This window comes from Aquarana catesbeiana, linkage group LG11, assembly GCF_042186555.1.
Source record: "Aquarana catesbeiana isolate 2022-GZ linkage group LG11, ASM4218655v1, whole genome shotgun sequence".
Taxonomy (NCBI): Eukaryota; Metazoa; Chordata; class Amphibia; order Anura; family Ranidae; genus Aquarana; species Aquarana catesbeiana.
In genome coordinates this window covers 61073565-61098440 of record NC_133334.1, presented here as the reverse complement: position 1 = coordinate 61098440, position 24876 = coordinate 61073565, and the positions used below count along the sequence as shown (strand labels likewise).

General features: G+C 42.7%; 1 long non-coding RNA gene across 1 annotated transcript in view; it reads right to left on the bottom strand.

Moving 5' to 3' along the window:
- Positions 1–22669, bottom strand: part of LOC141112960 (uncharacterized) — a 31691-nt gene extending 9022 nt beyond the window's left edge. Inside the window, exons 1-2 of the long non-coding RNA XR_012236670.1 lie at positions 22609–22669; positions 4334–4438 (exon numbers count right to left, since the gene is read on the bottom strand). This is a non-coding gene — a long non-coding RNA (uncharacterized lncRNA). The remainder of the gene's footprint in view (positions 1–4333; positions 4439–22608) is intronic.
- Between the last annotated feature and the right edge of the window lie 2207 nt (positions 22670–24876).

The window sequence follows — 24876 nt, the reverse complement described above, 5'->3', positions numbered from 1 at the left end:
ACTGGATCCCAGGGTCCAGCTTTCTAAAAAGAGAAGCGTTTACAAGCAAAACCTTGTTTCTTCGGATACGAGGCCCGGGTATGGGAGGGGTTATATAGGGAGGCAACTTCCTGTTTAGGGTGTGCCAGTGTCCAGCACCTGAAGGTGGACTATAACCCATAGTAATTATTATGGCTCTGTGTCCCGTGATGTACGATTAAAGAAAAACAGCTTTGCCTTTAGTTCTACCTTAAGCTCTATCTGTGCAATAAACCATTTATTCTGGAAGAACAGGGTCACAGGAGACAAAAAGGTATTTGAATGAATCTGCTCAATTTAATAAAGTGGTTGTAAACCTTATATATAAAAAATGAACAAAGCATATCCTTCTATAGTGTGTACTTGCCTTGATCCATAGCACCAAGTGTGATTTCTCTCTGGTGTCTCCTTCCTCTGCTATCTGCATGAGTCTATTCTCTCTGCATGAGTTGAAACCAGACAATCCTGGGTGACAGCCCAGCACCCCCCTGCAGCACACAGCAGGTGGCCGACAGACTCAGCGGTACATCTTTCCCTATGACAGTGTGTAGAGAGGGTGTGTTGATTCCCTCACTTAGGTTTCAGAGTACACTGAGCTCTGTGCTTTATGCTGTGCTGTGTGTGATGTGAGATCCCTGCCCCCTGCCTTCTGGAGCTGAGAAAAATCCTTTGATCTGTGTGTCTTAGAATGCTGTACAGGAGAAAAGGCTGCAGTAAAACAGATAAAACTTATGTTGGAACAATTTGTTTTATCTCTGTATATCACCTGAGGCTAGTCACTTCAGCGAGTATATATTACTTAAAGGTTTTACACCACTTTAAGAAAAAAAAACCCTTGTTGTTTGCTCTTTTGAAGGAATATGATCATGTGTAAAAATACCGTATGTTTGAATAAGAAAATAAGAAAAGAAATGCTATACTGTGACTGCCCTTAGGGATACTTATGTCACTAAGAAACAAAGAATGTATTATTCTATGTATACATAAGATTAATTTGATTAAAAAAAATAGAATAAACTGTCTGCTACTACTTTTGAGAGACATTGTGGATCTGGTATCAGCTAAAAAACTAAATATTTTGTCTGTGCACCTGCTGGACGTTAGTCCAAAGTAAAGCCTGGTGGAAAGTGGTTAAGGCCCCTTTCACACCGGTGGATAGAATTCAGCTTTTAGCTGCGGATAGATCAATTTATCTACCGCAGCTAAACTCAGATAATGCTTTCCTATGGCCCCATTCACACACTGCATTCAGCAACGGTTGTGTTACATGGGTTTTGGCGCGGTTAGAAAAAAATAAATCCCGGACCGATTTACTGCAGCTATCTGCTGCTATCTGCACTTAACTGCAGGTAATCGCAGTGTATTATTTCCCCTGCGGATAGCAGTGGCAGCCAAACGCAGCTAAATGCAGTCGCATGTAAAATGCAGCTAATTGCAATGTACAAAGCAAGTGATCGCTGTGCCTGGAGTCTTGGAATTTCAAAATAACAAAACATGCTTTTAACAGCGGCAGAACAGCCACCCATGTGAAAGGGGTCTAAATAGGAATGTTTTTTTACGATTATACCTCCCTTAATCAGGCCAGCCTTTTGTTCAATCTTTACCTCTCACATTTTAAATCTCATAGACTAATTTTATAACAATTTAATATTCCATGGTTCAAGTTTTGGGTCAGAGGCATAAATAGTCATGAACAGTCAAACTTGAAGTACAAGACATAATACACCTAGTCCATTTGTGGCCATGGCTGGCTTGGGCTGTGTTCTCAGACATTATTGCTAGTGTCCATAAATATTAAAAAGCCAGTGGATTATTAAAGCTAATGGTGACCATCCCAATCTGTCAGTTATGTGTGTACTTGTACTTAAGGGCTATACTACATGAGCAACTCTGCAACTGCACTAATGCTCTTTCAAAAGTTTCTCTTATCCCATAACCAAATGTTTGTCTCTGTAAAAATGCTCATAAAGTGATGCTAAATGTTATTTTTTTAAAAGGGGGTTAGAGTTACCTGCACATAGCGATCCCTTACCTCCTCTTTTGCTGTCCCCCACTAGCGCTGGCCTCTCCTTCTTTCTCTGAGTGCCACCTTAGCAAGCCAGTGGCTAAGGAGATATCAGTGCTTGCACATGCCTGAGCTGGGATTTGTGCGTCCATAGAAAAACACAGTACTGGCAAGCCATGCCCCCCGCTCCCTCCTCACTAGAGTTAGACTGACAGCAATCAAACACTGACAGTGTCTCCTTTGAACTCAGGAACTGAGAGGAGCGGCTGTAGCCAGGACAGCGCTGGAACGATGACAGGAGTTAGGTAAGTGTATAGGGATGGGGTGGGTAGGACTGGGTGTTTTTTAACTTAATGCAGAGAATGCATTAAGGTAAAAAATAACATTTAGACTTTAAAACCACTGTATAGAGAATACTTTATATAGTAGTTTTTGCATATTCTCTTTATTATGGCCCATACTAACAACAAACAGTTTTAATATTTTTTTGGTTCTTTTTCCTTATAGTCAGGCAAACATATAATATAGCATGCGAGTATTATGCAGTCTTTTATCAAGCCAGCAGGTGGAGCTTTAGCCACCTTTTCACATGCTTTTCCATTGTTTCTTTCCCTCCTGTTTTGGAAAAACCTGTTGTTTACAGAGCTCAGTATCTGACGCTGAATTTTAAACACAAGTAAATGAGTCAGAACAATGACTCCACTTTTATCTGAAGGCGCCATCTGAGGTTTCAGTCAGATAAAGCAAGCCTCAAAACAGAGACCTTTGTTGCTCAAAATATAGTGCTATGGGAATCCTTTTTTCATTTATTAAATGTTGATTTGTAAAACAACAATTGGATGTTTAAAAACGTTAAATATAAAATTGTTTAAAAACATAAAAGCTTTAAAAAATGATCCCAAATCATTGTAGTTTTCCTTTAAAGGAAAAGTATAGTACATTTTCTATGAGCACATAATTTATTTGTTGTGCAGTGTTTACCTTTAAGGCAGGGCAAAAGAAAAGGATAATTTAACCTCTTGCTGACTGTGTAACGCATATATGTAGCTGCAAAAAAAAAGTGGGCTTTAACGCCCCGGCCACTACACATATGCATTCATGGCAGCCCGAGGTTGCAAAATTTCATATTAGGAGCCAGCAGGATGGACTCTAAAATGTGTGACTGTTGTGAGAGCCAATCAGAGAGGTCACATGAAACAGAAGCCACTCCACTTCCTGGGCTTTAAGGCCCACTTGAAATGGCCTTAGGAAGGTGGTGTTAAGAGGGTAAAGTCTTTCCTTCTCAGTAGTATATACCCAGCTTGAAAGGCAGTGTACAGAGGTCATTAGTTTGTAGAGCAGTGTACGTGAGTCATTAGGGCAGATGACAGGGTGTCAGAAGGGCAGTTTACAGGGGTCAATAGGGTAAAGGATGAGAAGTCAGCAGGAGAGTGTACAGGGGGTCAGCAAGGCAGAGCACAGGGGTCAGCAGAGCCAAGAATAGAGGGCAGTAAAGCCAAGGACAGGGGTCAGAAGGGCAGAGGACAGGGGTCACTGCTGACAGAGCAGAAAACAGTGATCGCTGCTGGCAGTGCAGAAAACAGGGGTCGCTGCTGGCAGGCCAGAGGACAGGGGTCGCTACTAGCAGGCCAGAGAACAGGGGTCCATTGCTGGCAGGGCAGAGGACAGGGGTCACTGCTGGCAGGGCAGAGGACAGGGGTCACTGCTGGCAGGGCAGAGGACAGGGGTCACTGCTGGCTGGGCAGAGGACCGGAATCACTGCTGGCAGGGCAGAGGACAGGGGTCACTGCTGGCAGGGCAAAGGAGAGGGGTCACTGCTGGCAGGGCAAAGGAGAGGGGTCACTGCTGACAGGGCACTCAGCAGAGCTCCTTCTCCCATCCCTTCACTGCACACAGCCTAGGCACAGGCAACAGAGCTCCTCCTCCCCACACAGCACACAACTGAGATCAGATTCCCTTACACACAGCCACGATCTGCACAGTGTGTAGCTGATTATTGCAGCTGCACTGCCATTCCGACCAAGGAATTTCACAAGTCAGAACTGCAACATAGCAGCCTACTACACACTGTGCAGATCGTGTCTGTGTCTAAGGGAATGTCTAAAGACTAAGTTTTAAAACATTTTGCAAGACAGTATCACAAAAAAAAGCCTGGTTTGTCCTTAAAAATAATAAAATGTAAAAATTGCTCTGGTCAATTGGTATACCAGTGTGACCAAGTGTGAGAGTTGAAGTGGTTAAAATAAATAAAAACTGGCAATGTTACCCTTTTTTTTAGGACAATATTAGAACATGAATAAATTATTTCACCTTATATTCCTCCTTGAGTGCTGTCAACTGTTTTTCCAAATTATTGATGGTTTCAGTATGTCGCTGGACTAATTTGACCATACCACTAAAAGATTTCACATCCTCCTAACAAAGAGATAAAAGGGTTTGCACATGATTAATATTAAAAAAACACCAATGTTTAATGTAAGTGCTTACAAGGAAAAATCACTGAAATTTTTTTGAAGGTGAAAAAAACTGCTTTAGGCTAAGAATACACAGGCAGCAAAGGTTTACCCATGGGAAGATTTCCCCTCACCTTTTGTTGCAGTGACAACATTTTTTTGCTATCCTATCACTTTTTTTATTGGAAACAATAGTCACAGCACTAATGGTGTGAGTTTATCACAGCAATAAAAACCTGACCTACAGTACATTCTAATGCCCCGTACACACGGTCAGACATTGATCGGACATTCCGACAACAAAATCCTAGGTTTTTTTCCGACGGATGTTGGCTCAAACTTGTTTTGCGTACACACGGTCGCACAAAGTTGTCGGAATTTCCGATCGCCAAGAACGCTGTGACGTACACCACGTACGATGAGCCTAGAAAAGGCCAGTTCAGAACCAAGCGCGGCACCCTTTGGGCTCCTTTTGCTAATCTCGTGTTAGTAAAAGTTTGGTGAGAGACGATTCGTGCTTTTTCAGGCTCATGGTTTTCAGATCGTTTTCTGCTGTTCATTTTGTGCTTGTGGGTTTGTATCTGCTCTTCAGTGCGTGCAAGCAAGCTACGCGTGACTTTGTCATTGTGTTCTTGTTCGTTTGTTACTGTTTTTCAGGTCGCTCTTCACAGGCCTTGCTGTTCTTCAGTGCGTTCTGTTACTTCGTTCTGAGCAGCCGACCATTTTCTAGCCATGTTGCGTATACGTACTCCTCGTAGAGTTCGTGCTGTGCGGGGCTTGGTGTTGGGGTCCTGACCTTGACACAAGTCCAGTCCATGAACAGGGTGGGGAGGAGTTCATGGACCAAGAATTGGTTGCTTCAGCGTGACCAGTTCTGTCATATGCCTTTGCTCCGTGAGATCCGTGAGAATAATCCTGATGATTTCAGGAACTTTCTCAGGATGACGGACCCCGTATTTCACCGTTTGTTGGCTTCGCTGACCCCCTATATTAGCAGGCAGGATACCTGCATGAGGCAAGCCATCACTCCGGAGCAGAGGTTGGTCGCTACCTTGCGGTATTTGGCCACAGGGAGAAGTCTGCAGGACTTGAAGTTCTCGACAGGCATCTCCCCCCAGGCTCTGGGGATCATTATCCCAGAGACCTGTTCTGCCATCATCCAGGTCCTACAGAAGGAGTATATGAAGGTAAGATTTTTATCCTTTTATATCACATTTTATTGTATTGAATGTTTGATAATATATTGTATTTCTTCCCTCATTCCATAATTACCATGATTGTAATATGCTGTGAATGTCCCCTTTGTCCTCATGCATGCTGGATTTTTATGTAATTATTATTTTAGGTCCTTCATACATATTTGCCCTTCAATAACCTCCCCAGCATGCTCTCCTGCGTGACCAGTTCTGTCATATGCCTTTGCTCCGTGAGATCTGTGAGAATAATCCTGATGATTTCAGGAACTTTCTCCGGATGACGGACCCCGTATTTCACCATTTGTTGGCTTTGCTGAACACTTATATTAGTAGGCAGGATACCTACATGAGGCAAGCCATCACTCCGGAGCAGAGGCTCGTCGCCACCCTGCGGTACTTGGCGACGGGGAGAAGTCTGCAGGACTTAAAGTTCTCGACAGGCATCTCCCCCCAGGCTCTGGGGATCATTATCCCAGAGACCTGTTCTGCCATCATCCAGGTCCTGCAGAAGGAGAATATTAAGGTAAGATTTTTATCCTTTAATATCACATTTTATTGTATATAATGTTTGCTAGTATATTGTATTTCTTTCCTCATTCCCTAATTACCATGATTGGAATATGCTGTGAATGTCCCCTTTGTCCTCATGCATGCTGGATTTTTCTGTAATTATTTTTGTTGCCCTTCATACATATTTGCCTTCACTTACCTCCCCAGCATGCTCTCCTGGTCCTATATTCACCTCATGTAGTCACTTAACAATGTATTTTGTCAGCTCCATAGTAGTGCTTTACCCCAAACACCCCCTAAAATGTTTTTAAATGTGATTTGTGCTTTAAATTCAGGCAGAGTGCCAGAGGCTTTTTTTGGGGGTCCCCAAATCATTTGGAACCCTCCCTCCCCCTAACTGCTAAGTCAGCTGATAACAATTCTCTATCTATCCTCAATCATCTATCTGCTGACTTTGCCAAACCCATACACACTATACCCATCTCTTTTGTGGTCAGATGTATGGATGAATTCCCCAAAGCATGTAGTGCAAGGGCCTGCCTGTATACTTTCAAATGGTACTGTTTAAAGTTTTTGTATACTATTATTATCTTGCTAGGTAATAGCAGAATGTCCAAATGTGTTCAAATGTGTACAGTGTGTATTTATACCTCTGGATTATGACACTTCTTACCTGTCCAGTGGGCTGCCAATAGTGTAACTAAGGAGGGGCTGTTCAAAGTAATACCCATTATTTAGGCATTCATCTCTCAATGAAGTGGAGAGGGTTACCTGTCCAAGAGGCCCCCCCCCCCCCACCATAATGTTAGAAATGGCCCATGAGAGGGGGGGAGGGGGAATATGATTTGGTCTTTCAAAAATTCCCATAAATAAATGTTATCTTGATGTTGGCCAAGAATGTTTGTGTCCAATCTGCTTTCCATGTTTATGTGCAAAAAGACTAATTTTTTTTTTAGTTTTCCTCAACAGTTTCCTTCCACGCCACAGGAATGGCAGACTGTGGCCTCCCACTTTGCCCAGCGGTGGGACTTTCCTAACTGCGGAGGGGCAATTCATGGGAAACACGTCCACATCATCCCCCCACCCAACTCGGGGTCGTACTATTATAATTATAAGGGGTTCAATAGTATTGTGATGTTGTCGGTGGTGTCAGCTACTTATGAGTTCCTGTATGTGGACATGGGGAAGAATGGGCGGATGTCCAATGGTGGAGTCATTGCCCAGACGGAGTTCTACAGGCGTCTCCAGAATGGCAGCTTGGACTTGCCACCTCCAGAAGACAATGTGGAAGGACTCCCATTCGTCTTCATTGCGGATGAAGCCTTTGCGCTGGGGGACAATCTTATGCGGCCATTCCCGATGAGGACCCTCACCCCGGACCAGAGGGTTTTTAATTACCGGCTGGCCAGAGCCAGAAGAGTGGTGGAGAACACGTTTGGAATCATGGCCAGCCGGTTCCACCTATTTATTACACCCATACATATGGCGGAGTATAAACTGAATCATATTATCCTGGCGTGCTGTGTTCTACACAACTTTTTACGACAACATTCTGCCAACTATGCTGGCTCAGTTGGGCCTGAGGCTCGAATTCAAAATGAACCAACCCTGATAGCGCTTGAAAGTGGCCGTCTTGTCTTGCCCTCCCTGAGTGCCCGTGATGTCCGGCTAAGATACCTTGAATTCTTTGCGGGTAGGGGGCTATCAATATGCCAGACAATGTGTGAAACCTTTATCAAATAAAAAAAAACATTAAGCAAATCTTTGGTGACATTTACTGCTTGTGTTTGTTTTAGCTGACCCTGACAGAAATGTGTTGAGTCTTGAAAATGGCGTGATTGTGTAACCTTATACAAAGCACTGTTGGGTGTTATTTACTAAAGGCAAAGACACTTTGCACTACAGGTGCACTTGAAACTGCACTTGGAGTGCAAAGTGGATTTGCCCTTAGGAAATAACATCCATTGTCATAGAAAACACCAATTAGAGCACCCCAAAAGTGTTGTAGCGTTGAGACAATAGTCCACACATTCTTGATTAACAATCTTTTTAATACCTGCACAATCACATGTGCATTTAGAAAAGGTTTTTTAAAACAAACCAACATGTTTGTGTATATAACAATTTTTGGGGTCACATTAGAAAAAGTAGAAATGCCCATTTAAGATAAAACAGGCATGTTTAAAACCCACAAGAAAGACACAAATGTTGAACTTACAAAGTTCACATTTGGTAGAACTTGAAGGCAATATCAGACATGAGTATTTAGGAACTGTGTTTGATATTGCGTTCAGATGGGGTGAAGTCACCCCCGGAAAAGCCAAATTTTGAAGATGCACACAAATAGCCGAATGTCAACATGTGCTACCTGCCATCACGGGGGATCAAGGGACGTGTTTTGGGGGAGCAACCCATTCCTCACAGCTACTTTATTATTGAGGATGGGGTTGCACCCCCAAAACGCGTCCATTGATCTCCCGTGATGGCAGATAGCACATGTTGACACACTGTGTGCATCCTCAAAATTTGGCTTTTCTCCAATTAGACAAAAAATGTTAAAATTGTAGCACACCATAAAAGAAAGGGATTTGGAGGGGTTTTAAACTCTCCCCAAAACATCAATGATGTTCTTATTTTTTTGAAGAACATCATTGATGCTTTTCTTGATGTTTTTCCAAGTCCCTATTACACCCCATGGTCTCCCCAATCAGGATCTGTGCACTTTCCGAGGTGAAAATGCCCTGGATCCACAACATCACGATCACCTAAAAAGATATAAACCAAAAAAAAACATGTATTATAAATATGCCGGCATCCACCTCTTACCTGAGCCTGTGGTCGCAGACACTCACCTGTTGTGGTGCCAATTTCCACCACGTCTTCCTCCTCCTGCTCTTCTTGTCTTTGGGGGATTTCCCCTTCTTCCAGAGGTGGGGGGTCTCTGGTCTCCTCGGATGAGGGGTGTCCTCCGAGTCTTTTCTCCCCTATGTAAAAAAAAATGGTATAATTAGCACACAGATATTTGATGGCAGAATTATAAATATGAAACATTGCTTGGAAGTGGGGTACAATTGTCTATTTTGGCTGAGTTCCAAGATGTAGAATTTGTAGTGTCCTTTGTGAAGCTTCAATACTTTACCTGTTTTGTCCAGGCTTCACAGATGGAGACACCCCTATAGTATACACTGGAGCACCTGTGTGGGCCCCCTAATAAAAAGGGTGCTCTGGTGTCCCACACTAGAGTTCCAGTGTCCAGATGTCTAAACAGTTGCTGAGTGTCCTCTCCTTACACAGAATCTAGTTTGCATTTCATTCTATTAACAAATACATCTACACAACCAAATTATTTTCAGACAAGTAGGCCCTAAAAAATGTTGGCAAATGCATATGGCCCAAACAATGGTGTTTTATAGGCCGAAAGAAAAATGTTTGATACGAACGAATAATGTGCCTATGAACATGAAAGTTGACATTTTAAACTGGATTAACAGTTAAGAAAAGCACATGGAGCAGCACGAATGTAATAAAGACAAAAAGAATAGGAACACAGCACAACTACTTACTTTTTTGCAGCACTCTCCGGATCTTTCTGTACTGCTCGTGTTCTCGTAATTTCAGGTCTGACCACTGCTTCCTGAGCTGATCTTTGCAGACTTTTGACCACTTTTGCCATGATCTTGGCCTTTCTGACATTGGGGTTGGGGTAAGGTCCATACTTTCCGTCATAGTTGGCCCTCTTCATTATGTCGACCATCTCCAACATTTCCCCAAAGGACATATTTGATGCCTTATATTGTCTCCTTCTGGATCAGGACGTTTCAGGCTCCGGGCTTTCCTCCTCCTCCTCCTCGTTGGTGTAAATATCAGACACCTGCTCTGACTCCGCCATGTGCTCTTCCCCACTGCGCCGAACGAGAAGGGGCGGGGAATAGACTAGAAAGAACGTCAGGGGCGGGCGGAGTTTCACGTATGCGCATTGTCTATAAAGCATAACAAACGTGCGTAGTACGTACGATCTGTGAGCGGAGGAAGGAGTAAAGGAGGCGCCGATCGTGATAACGAAGGTAAGATTTAACATTGGGCCTATACTGCTTCTAGGTTGAGGCCTGTATTTGCACAAGTTTAGAAGACTTTAGGCTGACATTAGGGTTTGTCTTGTGTTGTGTCTTGCAGTGAAAATGGATATCTTGAAAGATAAGGACTTTATGCCAATCTTCATCGATATGTTCAGGGAGCTGCCTTGTCTGTGGAAGATAAACCACCCTGAATATAAGAACCAAACAAAGAGGAGCGCTGGATCAATTGCTGGAAATTGTGAAGACGGTGATCCCCACGGCAGACATCACCTATTTGAAGATCCTAATTGGTGGCCTGAGGAGCACTTATCTAAGGGAGCACAAGAAAGTCCAGGATTCCCAGAGATCCGGAGCTGCAGATGACATTTATGTCCCCAGGCTCTGGTACTATGACAGACTGCATGTTCTGGCAGGTCAGACTAAACCCAGGCCAGCACCCTCCACTCTTCCTTCCATACTCCCCCCCCCCCCCCCCAGCTGAGGCTTCTGATGCCCAACCTGGGCCTTCCATTCAGCAACATGTGGAGGAGCCCAGCTTGAGCCAGGTATAGCATTCTTCTAAATATTGCTGGTTGTCCAATCAATGATGTTAACTAGATGTTAGTTTGGAGTACTAATTTATGATTGTGATTGATGATGCAAAAACTAAAACCATGTCCCTTTTTCATACACAGGGTAGTCTCAGCCAGGAGGTGGCCGGGCCAAGCAGGCTGCCTGATATCCAGGTCCCTACCCTACGCCTTCAAAGACAAAGTGGCAGGAAGAGGAGTAACCTGGAGGAGGCTGCCATAGGCCTCTTTTGGAAAGCTACAGAGGCCCTGAGAAGCCCCCACAGTGTGGAGGACTTTGCTTGCATAACTGCCTGCAAAATGCTGCAGATGGAGGAGGGCCAACGACTCATGTGTGAGTCCTTAATTTTAGAAGCTCTCAATAATGGGTTGAGGGGCCAAATAACATCTGCTACCCACATTTGTGACCTCACACATAGTCCTCCTCCTCCTCCAGGTCCTACTACTCCTCCTCCTCCTCCAGGTCCTACTACTTCTCCTCCTCCTCCTCCTCCAGGTCCTACTCCTCCTCCTGCCACATCTCCAACACCAGAGCCACAGCCAGGAAGGAAGCGTAGAAAGAAGACCAGAAAGTGATAACCCTGTGTCCAGTCTAGTCTGGCAAAAGATGCAGCCTCTTGTAGTAGCACAGCCTGGGGACATAAATGTCATCTGCTGCTTTCCGGATCTCTGGGACTTCTGGACCAGACTGCACTCCCTTAGATATGGACTCCTCAGGCCACCAATTTTGATGTTAAATAATTGATGTGTGCCCTGGGGGTCCAAGGCTTCGCCAATTTCTGATGTTTCTCCAGCGTTGCCTCCCTCTTTGTTTGGTTCTGAGCCCTTAATAAAGGATTTTTTGTTTTAATTATACTCGCCTATGTGTGTTTTCCTTCAAAAAGGACAGTTTGTTTGTGAGGATTCAGGTACATTTCAAAAATACAATGTGAAATTAACAAGGGACACCAACACCAAGCAACCTTCTTGAGAATAAATAATATAAGATATCAATGGTGTTGTGGTAACTTGACACACAAAACACACACAAAAATATTAGGGAGTAAAACAAAAAAATAAAACAAAGATCAGCCTTGAAAAAAATACTAACCCAAAGAAAAAACAAAAAACAGCCTTTAAAAAAAAAAAAAAAAGAAAAAAAAAAAAAATTTCGTCAGATGTGACAAATCAAAATATATTGAGGGAATCCCGATAAATAATAAAGAAAGAAGTTTGAGAGAAGTCTGTGTGAATATGAGCAGCAAAACTACTTCATCCTTCTCACATTATAAAGAAGAGAGTGCGCTGTATTAAACCATTTTTTACATTGCAGCGTGACGAAAGTGCTGTATCCATTGCGAACGCTAATTTTACCAGACCAAGCTGTTTCGTCTCGGAATTTCTTCTGAGCATGCGTGGCACTTTGTGCGTCGGAACTGGCCATACACAGTCGGAATTGACGCGATCAGATTTTGTTGACGGAAAATTTTATAGCCTGCTCTCAAACTTTGTGTGTCGATGGAGCCCACACACGGGCGGAATGTCCAACAACACGCTCCGATCGGACATTTTCCATCGGAAAATCCGACCGTGTGTACGGGGCATAACACTTTCACATTCTAAAAAAAATAGGAATTTTACTTACCTGTAAAGTCTTTATCTTGGGAGTACAGTACAGGACAGGTGATTGGACTCTGGCCAAAAACTTACTAGGATCACCCCAAGTGCACACTCATATAACCCCATCCACCCTTTGAGATTCCAGCTTTTTTCAAGGAGTGATCAAGACACAGAGGGGAGGAGCCTGTGTCCTGTACTGTACTCCAAGATAGGGAATTTACAGGTAGGTCAAAATTCCTATTATCTTAATTCTACAGTATAGAACACAGGACTTGTATTCATAGACCTTGGCACGTTCCCAAGCAGTAAACTGATGGCTGGGCCACAACATTGTAAACAGAACTTCCAACAAGCCCACAAAAATAACACAAAGGTTAAAAAAAAAAAAAAACACTGAGGCTGGGTTCACACTTATGCGAATTGAAAGATGGTTTCCCCGCATCCAATTCGCATGACAGGAGAGTGTGACCGGCTCTCAATGGAGTCGTTCACCCACCTCCAGAGCAGCTGCGGTCCACACTGCAAAAGGGTCCGGAGCACCTTCCCGTCCATTTCAGGTCCGAATTCAGGCAAAAATTTGGACCTGATTCGCACCTGAAAAGGAGAACAGGGACGCACCGGACCTCCTGCTGTGAGCCGTGGCTGCAGCTAGTGTGAACCCGGCCTCAGAAAATAGCTTGAAGCACCTTGCATTTGATACTTTCAACAGCCAAGGCCCAAACATCCTCAGAGCCCTAACCACATCTAAGTAGTATAGGAAATTTCCCTGTCATGTTTTGGAACAGGACAGAGAATAGGGAGAACAATATCCTTATTAAGACGGGAAGAAGAAAACATTTTTATTAAAAAGGAAAGTTTTGGTCTTAGGAGCAACTTATCCACATGCAAAACAAAAAAAAGGCACTTTACAAGAAAGAGCTGCAAACTCAGAAATGTACCTAACATAAAAATGGTGACTGGAAGGCAGCCTTACATGTGAGGCCTATTAATGGAATGTCTCTAATTGGTTCACAAGAGCATAAGGTTTAGATCTGAATGTGACACAGAAAGTAGAATTGGGGAGTTTATATAGGTAACTCCCTGTTGAAAAGTCTTGATCTGAGATTGGAAGGCAAAGGGTTTCTGGAAGAGAAAAGAAAAGGTAGAAACCTGTCCCTTGAGGGTACTCTGGGTACAGATACTGCTCAAACCAGACTGAAGAAAGGACAAAAATATGAATTTCCCTGGGGTTCAGAAAAGCTAGTAACCAACATTTAAAAACGTCCATTGTTCCGTGCTCACATGCCACGTTTAGCCACGTTTGCGTTTAGAAGCAATTTTTACATTGTAAATGGTCAGAAAATGTATCTCCATTACAAACGCCTATAAACAAAATGCAGCTAAACGCAAGTTACTGTGTTTACAGGCATTTGGCGTTTCAAATGCCTCTGAACATCCAACCTGAACGCATTTTGTTCCTTTCCAAAAAATATTCTAACCTCAACTGCCTGTAAATGACTATAAACGACTCTTTGTACATGTGCTGATAAGATAACATAGAGGAGAGTTCAGGGGCAGCTAAAAAATAAACACCCAACTGATCCTAAACGTCCGTTTACCAGCAGCAGTGTACATGAGGCCTTAGAAGCACCTTCTGTTTCCTTTTCTATTCCCTTGGGTTCAGCTATCTATCTTCTCACCATGCAAAGCAAGCCTTCCATGTCCGATGGTAAATCTTGTGGAAGTTGGATTTTTTTTCTGTAAATAAGGTGGGAATAACAGAGTCAGAAATACCCCTATACTTTAGGACCTGGGTTTCAATAGCCATTCCAACAAAGACAATGACTGGGAAGCAGAGGCTGAGCATATCTGTGTACTATGTCTTACTACGTCTTTCCAGGCCAATTCAGTGCAATGAAAATCACCAGGACCCTTTCCGCCTCTATCTTGTGTAGCAATCAAGGGAGGATCTTCATTGGAAGAAAGTTGTAAACCAGTCTGAAATAAGTCCAAGGAATCTCCAAGGCATCTACTTTAAATGGTAGAGGATACCTGGTCATGGCTATGAACTTGTTCAGCTTGTTGTTAATCCTGGAGGCCAAGATGTCCATATCTTGTTTTCCCTTCCTGTGATAGAGGTTTTGGAACATCTTGGGGTGCCATTCCCTCAGGTGTATGCCTTGGCAGCTTAGGAAGTACTCCTGCCAACTGTCCATTCCACCCTCCAAGGCATGTGAAAGAATTACTTTTCCAACTCCAGTACAGAGTTGGAGATCCACATGCCAGGAAGATTTTTGTCTGGCTTGATAAAAGCATTGGATGATCCAGGGCTTGGATCAGCTTGTTCCACGAGGTTTGAAATGAAACTGGTCATAGGGAGCTGTGTCAAAGGAGGTTACCCAAAACTTTCATGCAGAAGCAAATTGAGGGATGCCTTTTTGATCTGAGGATCTGCAAATGGGACTCTATGAAAGAACATTTCTCCTGGAGGAAGGAAGACTCTGGCTAGGGTGGTGTCCAAGATTAAACCAAGGTACTCCAGATGGTGTGAAGGCTGGAGGGAAGACTTTGGAAAGTTGATTATCCAGCCAAAAGTTTGAAAGGACTGAACCACCCTTTGGAAAGTTATGCCTAAGTAGTCAATATGTCATCCAGGTGTTCTGTGTCTGTGACATAAATGTACTGGATCCACAGAAGAGATAGCAGTAGGGTAGGCATGTTTGTTTGCTGGTTGCAGAGGAGAGCCTGAATGGTAGTGCCACAAATTGGAAGTGTTGGTCTCCCACAGTAAAATGTAGAAAGCATTGATGTGAGGGGAAGATGGGGGTGTGTAGATAGACATCTTGTATTTCTACTGATGCCACAAATTCCCCTTGTCTGAGAGAAGCAATGACAGATCTTGTTGATTCCATCTAGAATTTTGGTTCTAAAAGCAATCAGTTTGGAGATTTTAAGGCTGGTATTAGTCCCTTTTAGGACTGTTGATAGGTTTAAAAAAGAAAAAACCTTGGAACCATTCCTGTGAACAAACCGGTGCAACCATCCCTTGTGGCTGAAGTTGTCACAAGGTAGCCAGTGAATAGGAAGCAGGGAAATAGAAATTCATTTTTTTTACGTGTTTGAATGAAAGATTGGATAACTCTCCATTCCTCTGCCAATAAAACTGCATAGTGTGCGAATCCTTGCGGTTGATCTCACTGATAGTCAGGAACTGGTGTTAACATACAGGGTAATCCTGTCTTACCTTATCCACAACACTAGGCCAACTAGGGGTCCAGGCTCTACTCATCACAGTCGGCATACCCCCAAAGGGCACTTCGGGATATGGGAACCATATCACCATGCGGTTAACTACACACATTAAACTACAAGCCAAGGTGAATGCCTAACTCGGGATCCAGTGTTGGAAGCAAACATAACAGTCCAGCCCCACAGAGTGGGGTCAGGGTACAGTCCCCATGATAACACCAAGAGGTAACGATCTGGAAACTGCTAGAAAACTATTCAATGAGCAGTCAGATCTTGGTAGAAGTATCAGAAGAAAAGAATAATTTAAAAACTGGAGTCTCTCGGAGTGGGAGAGGTTATATGACTGATAGGGTCCAGATCTGAACCTGCGACCTCTGTGATATTGTGGTGTCTGGCTGTCGCTCTTTCTTTTGTGCCACCTGAGAAGCTGGATAGCTTCGTATGTGATCTCTTAGGACAATCTTGCCTTGTCTTGTTTTTCATGAACCTTGAACTCTTTGCCCATCCCAAGAACTTCCTGATTAAAGCCATGTCTCTGCACCTCCTGTTTGCCAGATTATTGTGCTCTCTCCAGCTAATATCTTGCTCCTTTGCATACAGTGCCTTGAAAAAGTAATCATACCCCTTGAAATTTTCCATATTTTGTCACGTTAAAACCAAAAACGTAAATGTATTTTATTAGGATTTTATGTGATAGACCAACACAAAGTGGCACACCATTGTGAAGTGGAAGGAAAATTATAAATGGCTTTCAAATTTATTTTACAAATAAATAATAGTGTGGCGTGCATTTGCATTGAGCCCCCTTTATTCTGATACTCCTAACTAAAATCTAGTGGAACCTATTGCCTTCAGAAGTCACCTGATTAGTAAATAGAGTCCACCTGGTGTAATTTAATCTCAGTATAAATACTGCTGTTCTGTGAAGTCCTCCGAGGTTTGTTAGAGAACTTTACTGAAAAAACAGCATCATGAAGGCCAAGGAACACGGAACACACCAGACAGGTTAGGGATACATTTGTGGAGAAGTTTAAAGCAGAGTTAGGTTATAAAAAAATATCCCAAGCTTTGAACTTGTCACAGAGCACTGTTCAATCCATCATCCAAAAACAGAAAGGGTATGGCACAGCTGCAAACCTATCAAGACATGGCCATCCACCTAAACTGACAGGCCAGGCAAGGAGAACATTAATTAGAGAAGCAGCCAAGAAGCCCATGGTAACTCTGGAGGAGCTGCAGGGATCCACAGTTCAGGTGGGAGATCCTGTCCACAGGACAACTATTAGTCATGCACTCCACAAATCTGGCCTTTATGGAAGAGTGGCAAGAAGAAAGCCATTGTTGAAAGAAAGCCATAAAAGTCCCGTTTGTAGTTTGCAAGAAGCCATGTGGGGAACACAGCAAACATGTGGAAGAAGGTGCTCTGGTCAGATGAGACTAAAATTAAAATTTTTGGCCTAAAAGAAAAATGTTACAGTGCCTTGCAAAAGTATTCACCCCCTTAGCTATTTACCTATTTTGTTACATTACAGCCTTTAGTTCAATGTTTTTTTAATCTGAATTATATGTGATGGATCAGAACACAATAGTCTAAGTTGGTGAAGTAAAATTTGAAAAATACATACATAAAACTATTTTTCAGAAATGAAAAACTGATAATTGGCATGTTCGTATGTATTCATCCCCTTTGTTATGAAGCCCATAAAAAGCTCTGGTGCAACCAATTACCTTCAGAAGTCACATAATTAGTGAAATGATGTCCACCTGTGTGCAATCTAAGTGTCACATGATCTGTCATTACATATACACACCTTTTTGAAAGGCCCCAGAGGCTGCAACACCTAAGCAAGAGGCACCACTAACCAAACACTGCCATAAAGACCAAGGAACTCTCCAAACAAGTAAGGGACAATGTTGTTGAGAAGTACAGGTCAGGGTTAGGTTATAAAAAAAATATCCAAATCTTTGATGATCCCTAGGAGCACCATCAAATCTATCATAACCAAATAGAAAGAACATGGCACAACAGGAAACCTGCCAAGAGAGGGCCACACACCAAAATTCACGGACCCGGCAAGGAGGGCATTAATTAGAGAGGCAGCACAAAGACCTAAGGTAACCCTGGAGGAGCTGCAGAGTTCCACAGCAGAGACTGGAGTATCTGTACATAGGACGTCAATAAGCCGTACACTCCATAGGGTTGGGCTTTATGACAAAGTGGCCAGAAGAAAGCCATTACTTTCAGCAAAAAGCAAAATGGCACGTTTTGAGTTTGTGAAAAGGCATGTGGGAGACAAAATGTATGGAGGAAGGTGCTCTGGTCTGATGAGACTAAAATTGAACTTTTTGGCCATAAAAGAAAACGCTATGTCTGGCCCAAACCCAATACATCACATCACCCAAAGAACACCATTCCCACAGTGAAACATGGTGGCGGCAGCATCATGCTGTGGGCATGTTTTTCAGCAGTCGGGACTGGGAAAATGGTCAGAGTGGAGGGAAAGATGGATGGTGCTAAATACAGGGATATTCTTGAGCAAAACCCGTACCACTCTGTGTGTAATTTGAGGCTAGGACAGAGGCTCACCTTCCAGCAGGACAATGACCCCAAACACACTGCTAAAGCAACACTTGAGTGATTTAAGGGGAAACATGTAAATGTGCTGGAATGGCCTAGTCAAAGCCCAGACCTCAATCCAATAGAAAATGGGCAAAAATCCCAGTGGTAAGATGTGGCAAGCTCTTAGAGACTTATCCAAAGCGACTTGGAGCTGTGATAGCCACAAAAGGTGGCTCTACAAAGTAGACTTTAGGGGGGTGAATAGTTATGCACATTGACTTTTTGTGTTATTTTGTCCTATTTGTTGTTTGCTTCACAATAAAAAAAGAAAAACATCTTTAAAGTGGTGAGCATGTTCTGTAAATGAAATGGTGCAAATCCTCAAACAATCCACGTTAATTCCAGGTTGTGAGGCAACAAAACACAAAAAATGCCAAGGGGGTGAATACTTTTGCAAGGCACTGTGGTGGAAAACTAACACTGCACATCAACCTGAACACCCATCCCCACCGTGAAACATGGTGGTGGCAGCTTCTCTTCAGCAGGGACAGGGAAGCTGGTCAGAGTGGATGGGTAGAGCCAAATACAGGGAAATCTTGGAAGAAAACCTGTTAGAGTCTGCAAAATACTTGAGACTGAGGAGGGGGAGGGGTTCACCTTCCAGCAGGACAATGACCCTAAACATACAGCCATAGCTACATTGGGATGGTTTACATCAAAGCATATTCATGTGTTAGAGTGGTCCAGTCAAAGTCTAGACCTAAATCCAATTGAGAATCTGTGGTAAGACTTGAAAATTGCTGTTCACAGATGCTCTCCTTCCCATCTGACAGAGCTTGAGCTATTTTGCAAAAAAGAACGGGCAAAAATTTCACTCTGTAGATGTGTAAAGCTGGTAGAGACCAGGGACGTGCAGTGAGGGGAGGCAGGTGAGGCAGAGCCATGAACATTAAAAATAATAATTGTGTTTCGAGGGTTGTAGATTGGTGACCTGAGGTATGGGGCTCCTTGCGCAGAATCTCAGCGGCTCGCTGAGAGGCTGAGACAGGTGTTAGTCCAGGCACCTGGTGGATCCCGACTTCCATTGTCTGGATGACTTGGTGCCGGGACTGACATTGGTGACGTCAGCAGAGAGCAGACTTCAGCCCACTGTCTGCTGAAAACGGGTCACAGGAGTGCAAAACTAACTTCACTCCTGTGATCCATATCCAGCCAAAAAAGCTTTGTCTGGACTTCTCCTTTGAATAATATTGGTCATTAATCTTCCCTCAGCCTCCTTCCCCTCCCCCAATCCAGCCAGCTCATTTATTAATCTGAGATGCTTTCAAAAATATCTGCTATTCTACTTACTTGCAGAGCAAGTACCCACACCGTTAGACCCAGGCTACTCCAGGTCGCAACGCCGGCAGCAGCTCTCTGCGTTCCTCTGAGTCCTCCCACCCCCGCCTCCGGCCATAAGTGATGTCACACCACTGGGCTGGGAATACGAGGTGCCTCCATAGGGGAGTGAAGTGCAACGCACTGACAGAGAAGATAGGTGAAGGGCTTGTGCCGGGTGCGCACTTGGCACATCTTACAGACATTTTTACAGGTACAGCAGCACCAGCTAGTATGTATAGTAACACGCTGCCAGCACTTCACCTGCACCACCCCATCCCTCCAGCAAATTGTACCGCCCAGGGCATCCGCCCCTTCCGCTCTCCTTGTACCGGCCCGTGCGCCTCATGTGAGCACTCACCATCTGCCAAGGTGACCTGCTTGTATACCTGTCTTGCTGGTCGGTGGGGGCATCTCTACTGCTATAGCTACTGGTCTCCTTGCCTGACCTCTGACCTTGCCAATGAGCGTGCCCTAGGAACAGTCCTAGCAAGCTTTTTGCCAGTGCCCAATCACCTCAAGATAGCCTACATATAACTCATGTTCTATGAATACAAGTCTTGTGTCCTGTGCAGCAGAATTAAGTTAAGATAAAAAAAAGTTTGGATTTACATAAACTTGTATTTTCGTTTTTGAAAGAGTATATAATTATCAACTTTTGTCAGACCTTTATTTCTATGAGCCCCATTGAATAGATATATCTTGTCCTCTATACCTGTGACACTAGAGCAAAACTGAGGTGAAGAAGGGTCACTGAGACTGGAAGACACAGAAAGAAATGAAGAAAGACATCAACAATGTTCTAACCTTACCACATCCTGATATACAGGTGTCCGTTTATGAAGCAGTGATCAGCGGTGATCCCGAGGATCACCGCTGATCACAGTCCATAAACAGTTTATGAAACAGTGATAATCGGGGGAGAACATGTTTGAACTTGTTCTCCCGCCGATTATCTCTACACGCGGAGAATTCTCATGAATGACACAGTAAGGGCCAGTTTATGAAGTGGTGATCTCACCGCTTCACTGGCGATCTGTATCAGAATTCACACTCCCAGGTTCACCAGCTCAGAGGTGGTGAATCGGGGAGTGAAGAGGAAATCTGGGGGGATCTGAGAGGGAAGGAGGAAGATTTTTAACTTCCTTATGCCTCGTTCAGACCCCCCAACACTGTAAGCATGTCCCCCTGTCATATTTATGTGTATACATATATATACATATATACATATAATGTGTATATGTATATATATATCATGTGTGTGTATATACATGTATATATAATGTGTGTGTGTGTATACATATGTATATAATGTAGGGGGACTCATTATTTTATTAACATTAATCCACGCCGTCTGTCCGTGTATTGAGCGGTGATAATTTATCACCGCTTAATAAACTGACATCTCTGTATTTCTGGTGCTGTAATCTCGTAAAGTCTCACGAGATTCCAGTATCAGGGGCCGTTCTCCACTGTTTGAAGCATTTGTAGATCTCTTCACTCCTCCGAAGGTGAAGTGATCTACAAAGCTTCATAAACTGGCACACAGAGGAGAAAGATCTTCACTGTGAATGCCGGAGAACGAAGCAGTGAATAGATTTCACTGCTTCATAAACGGACACCACAGTGTGTAATCTTTATTTCACCTTAAAGATTCTGAGGCCACATGGAAAAAGGTGTTCTGGTCAGATGAGACTGAAATTGAATTATTTGGCCTTAACACCAAACGATATGTCTGGCGGAAGTATAATACAGCTCACCATCAAAATAACACCTATCCTACAGTAAAGCATGGAGGTTGCAATATCCTGTTATGTAGTGTTTCTCTGTAGCAGGGACTGAAGCACTTGTCAGGATAGAAGGAAAAATGGATGGGGCAAAATACCATCAAATTCTTGAGGACAATCTGCTGCCCTCTGCCAGAAAGTTGTCAATGGGAAGAAGGTTTACCTTCCAATATGACAATGACCCAAAGAACACAGCAAAAATGACCACGCAGTGGTTGAAGGAGAAAAAGTTAAATGTCCTTCCATGGCCTAGTCAGAGCAGAGACTTAAACCCAATTGAAAATCTGTGGAATGACTTGATCCTTTTTCCAACTCACTAATTCTGTTTATTTTTTTTTTATTTTTTTCTGACATGTTGTTATTATATCTTTCACTTGGATGTCATATAAGTTGTGCTAGATAAAACAAAAACTGTGTCTGCCTTCATTTCAGGATGCAAAGCAACCAAATGTGATTATTTTAAAGGGGAGTGATTCTTTTCTATACCCACTTTAACTGAAAAATCTAAACTTTTGCAACTATGGCTATCATACAATGATCTTACAACTGTGTACCATGGTTCTGGGGAGGAAGAGGGTACTGAGCAGTGCACATAGAGGATTCTTCCAGGAAAGGTAGGACATATAACTGAGATCCAGAAATTATGGATTTTGACTGGAGTTCTGCCTTATGAGCTATAGCTGAAATGACAGCCAATATTCCTCCAGCACCCTTGGCAGCCAGAACTGTAATAGATATGAACACCTAGCTAAACTTTCTGTCAGCCCAAGCCAGAAAGGAAGTGAGAGTATGAGAGCAGTGCAAAAAAAAAAATAGTATCAAAGATTTTTTTTTAAATCTTTTTAAAAAAGTCAGATATTAAAAATGACTCATGTAATTCTAATCTTAGACCAAGGATAAGGTAGTCAGCCCCCATATCTTGACTAAATTACTGCATTAAAACGAATAGTTTTGACCATTAGTGGTCACTGGTCAAAATATATGTATATACAGTATATATCTCTCTCTAAATCTTCCTGTATTGAATTGTATTGCAATTGTACTGTCTGCCCTCATATTGTAAAGTGCTGCACAAACCATTGGCACTATATAAATCCTGTATAATAATATAATATAATATATACAGTATATGCGTGTGTGTGTTTTAACATTTCAGTCCAAAATTACAACGATACAATGGGTTCTTCTCAAGTAACACTTTGCCATATATTACTATATTGTGAATTTTACCTGCTTCTCTTCTTTCAGAGTGTGATTTACTTCCAGAAGCTTTTTCGTTATTTCTTTTTCCTGACAAGAAATAAATGAAACACTATATCACATGGATGTTTTAAAAAAAGGTTATTAACAAGAACAAGATATATACAACAAGGTATATGGTTGATACAGTGATTATGTACTGAAAATAAGAGATGGCAGATTTTTCATTTTTATACATCGCACATGACTTTGAATTAAAACAATGCTTAGTTAAACATTGATTTATTTGCTGTATTAATCTGTCAGATTTGAAATATTTTCATTATATATCAGTTTTATTTGGTAAAACAGCTCTTTTCCAGTCTATGTTCTTATAGAATAAGTGAGCCTGACTAAACTTAGGGGTCCAGAATAATGTTAAACATTTTTGGACATCCCCACAATATATTGTCTTCTCTATACACCACTCGGCTCATCCTCTTATGCCGCATCACACGATCAGAAATTCGGCCAGCAAAAAACCGATGAGAGCTTTTGGTCGGAAAATGCGACCGTGTGTATGCTCCGTCGGAATTTTGCTGGCGGAATTCCTGCTAGCAAAACATTGAGAGCAGGCTCTCACTTTTTCGGTCGGAAAAAGTTCCTATCCGAAAATGCGATCGCCTGTACAAATTCCGACATGCAAAATTCCTACGCATGCTAGTAAACAATTTGACGCATACTCGGAAACATTGAACTTCATTATCTTGGCTCGTTGTAATGTTGTACATCACCGCGTTCTTGATGGTCGATTGTTCAGAGAACTTTTGTGTGACCGTGTGTTTGCAAGGCAAGCTTGAGCGGAATTCCGTCGGAAAAACCATCCAAGTTTTTTCTGACGGAAAATCCTCTTGTGTGTACGCGGCATTAGTTTATCCACTGCATTGGAAGGAAATGTGGCATAGGAGGGATGCTGTCATGAGAGTTCTACAAGACCTGCCATTGCTGACCTGCTTTTGGATATACTAGCTGCCTTCCAAAAGAAGTATGCAGATAAGGAAAGTCTCCATACTAGTTTCAGGTCAGGAACTCAAAATTTTAAAACAGGAGGGTTAGTACAACAGACAAGCAACTGGCATTTAAAGGAGGGGTTAGAAATGGCAGCCTCCCTGTTTTTTTGCACTCCATACAGTGATTACACCAAAGAGCTCTTGGGTGCTTAAAGTTATACTAAAGTCTTGCTTTTTTTGTCTAAAATTAACAAACATGTTATACTTACCTGCTCTGTGTAGTGGTTTTGCACAGAACAGCCTGAACCCTCCTCTTCTCTGGTCCCCCACCGGCGCTCCTGATCACTCCCTCCTGCCGAGTGCTCCCACAGTAAGCAGTTTGCTATGGGGGCTGCCAAACCGAACCGCTACACTGTGTGTCCATTCAGACATGGATGCAAAAAATAGTGATAACAGTCCACACTCACCTAAATCAAAAAACGTGAACCTATATTAGTGTGTCTAAAATTGACACACTATGCAAAAAATGGTATGGTTGCAGCTATAGCACAATATAAGTGATTCCACAACACCTAAAAGCAAAATCTAATATAACAAATATTAAGTGCAGCGCAACTCAAAATAAACATGTGTCCTTAGCATATAACATATACTGTACATTTACATGTCATAAATGTGTAGTTAAGTTCTTGTGCACATTCAGTTGAAACAGTCCCAATAATACACTACTGTGCAAACAGTGTACTTGAAAGTCTTCTGTTTCGAGACACATACAGTGACCACCACCAATAGGTGAAAAACCTGCTCACCTCCACTTCTGAAGAGAGGCTTTGCTGTCCCAGGCACAGAAAGGAAGATTAGTGTTGGTGCTCGTTATACTCTGTTGTGGGGTCAGAAGTAGAGGTGAGCAGGTTTTTCACCTATTGATGGTGGTCACTGTATGTGTACTGAAACAAAAGACTTTCAAGTACACTGTTTGCAAAGTGGTGTATTATTGGGACCGTTTAAATTGAATTTGCACAAGAACTTTACTACACATTTATGGCATGTAAATGTATATGTTATATGCTATTGACACGTTTATTTTGCGTTGCGCTGCACTTAACATTTGTTACATTCAGACACGGAGCCGTGGCTTGGCCCCGCCCCCCTCCATTTGCTCACTGGCTTTGATTGACAGCACTTTGAATGACAATTGCGCAGTCATGCAAACAAAGTTTTTATCATTTTTTTGAGACAGATAGAGCTTTCTTTTGGTGGTATTTAATCATCACTGAGATTTTTATTGTTTGCTAAAAAAAATTAAAAA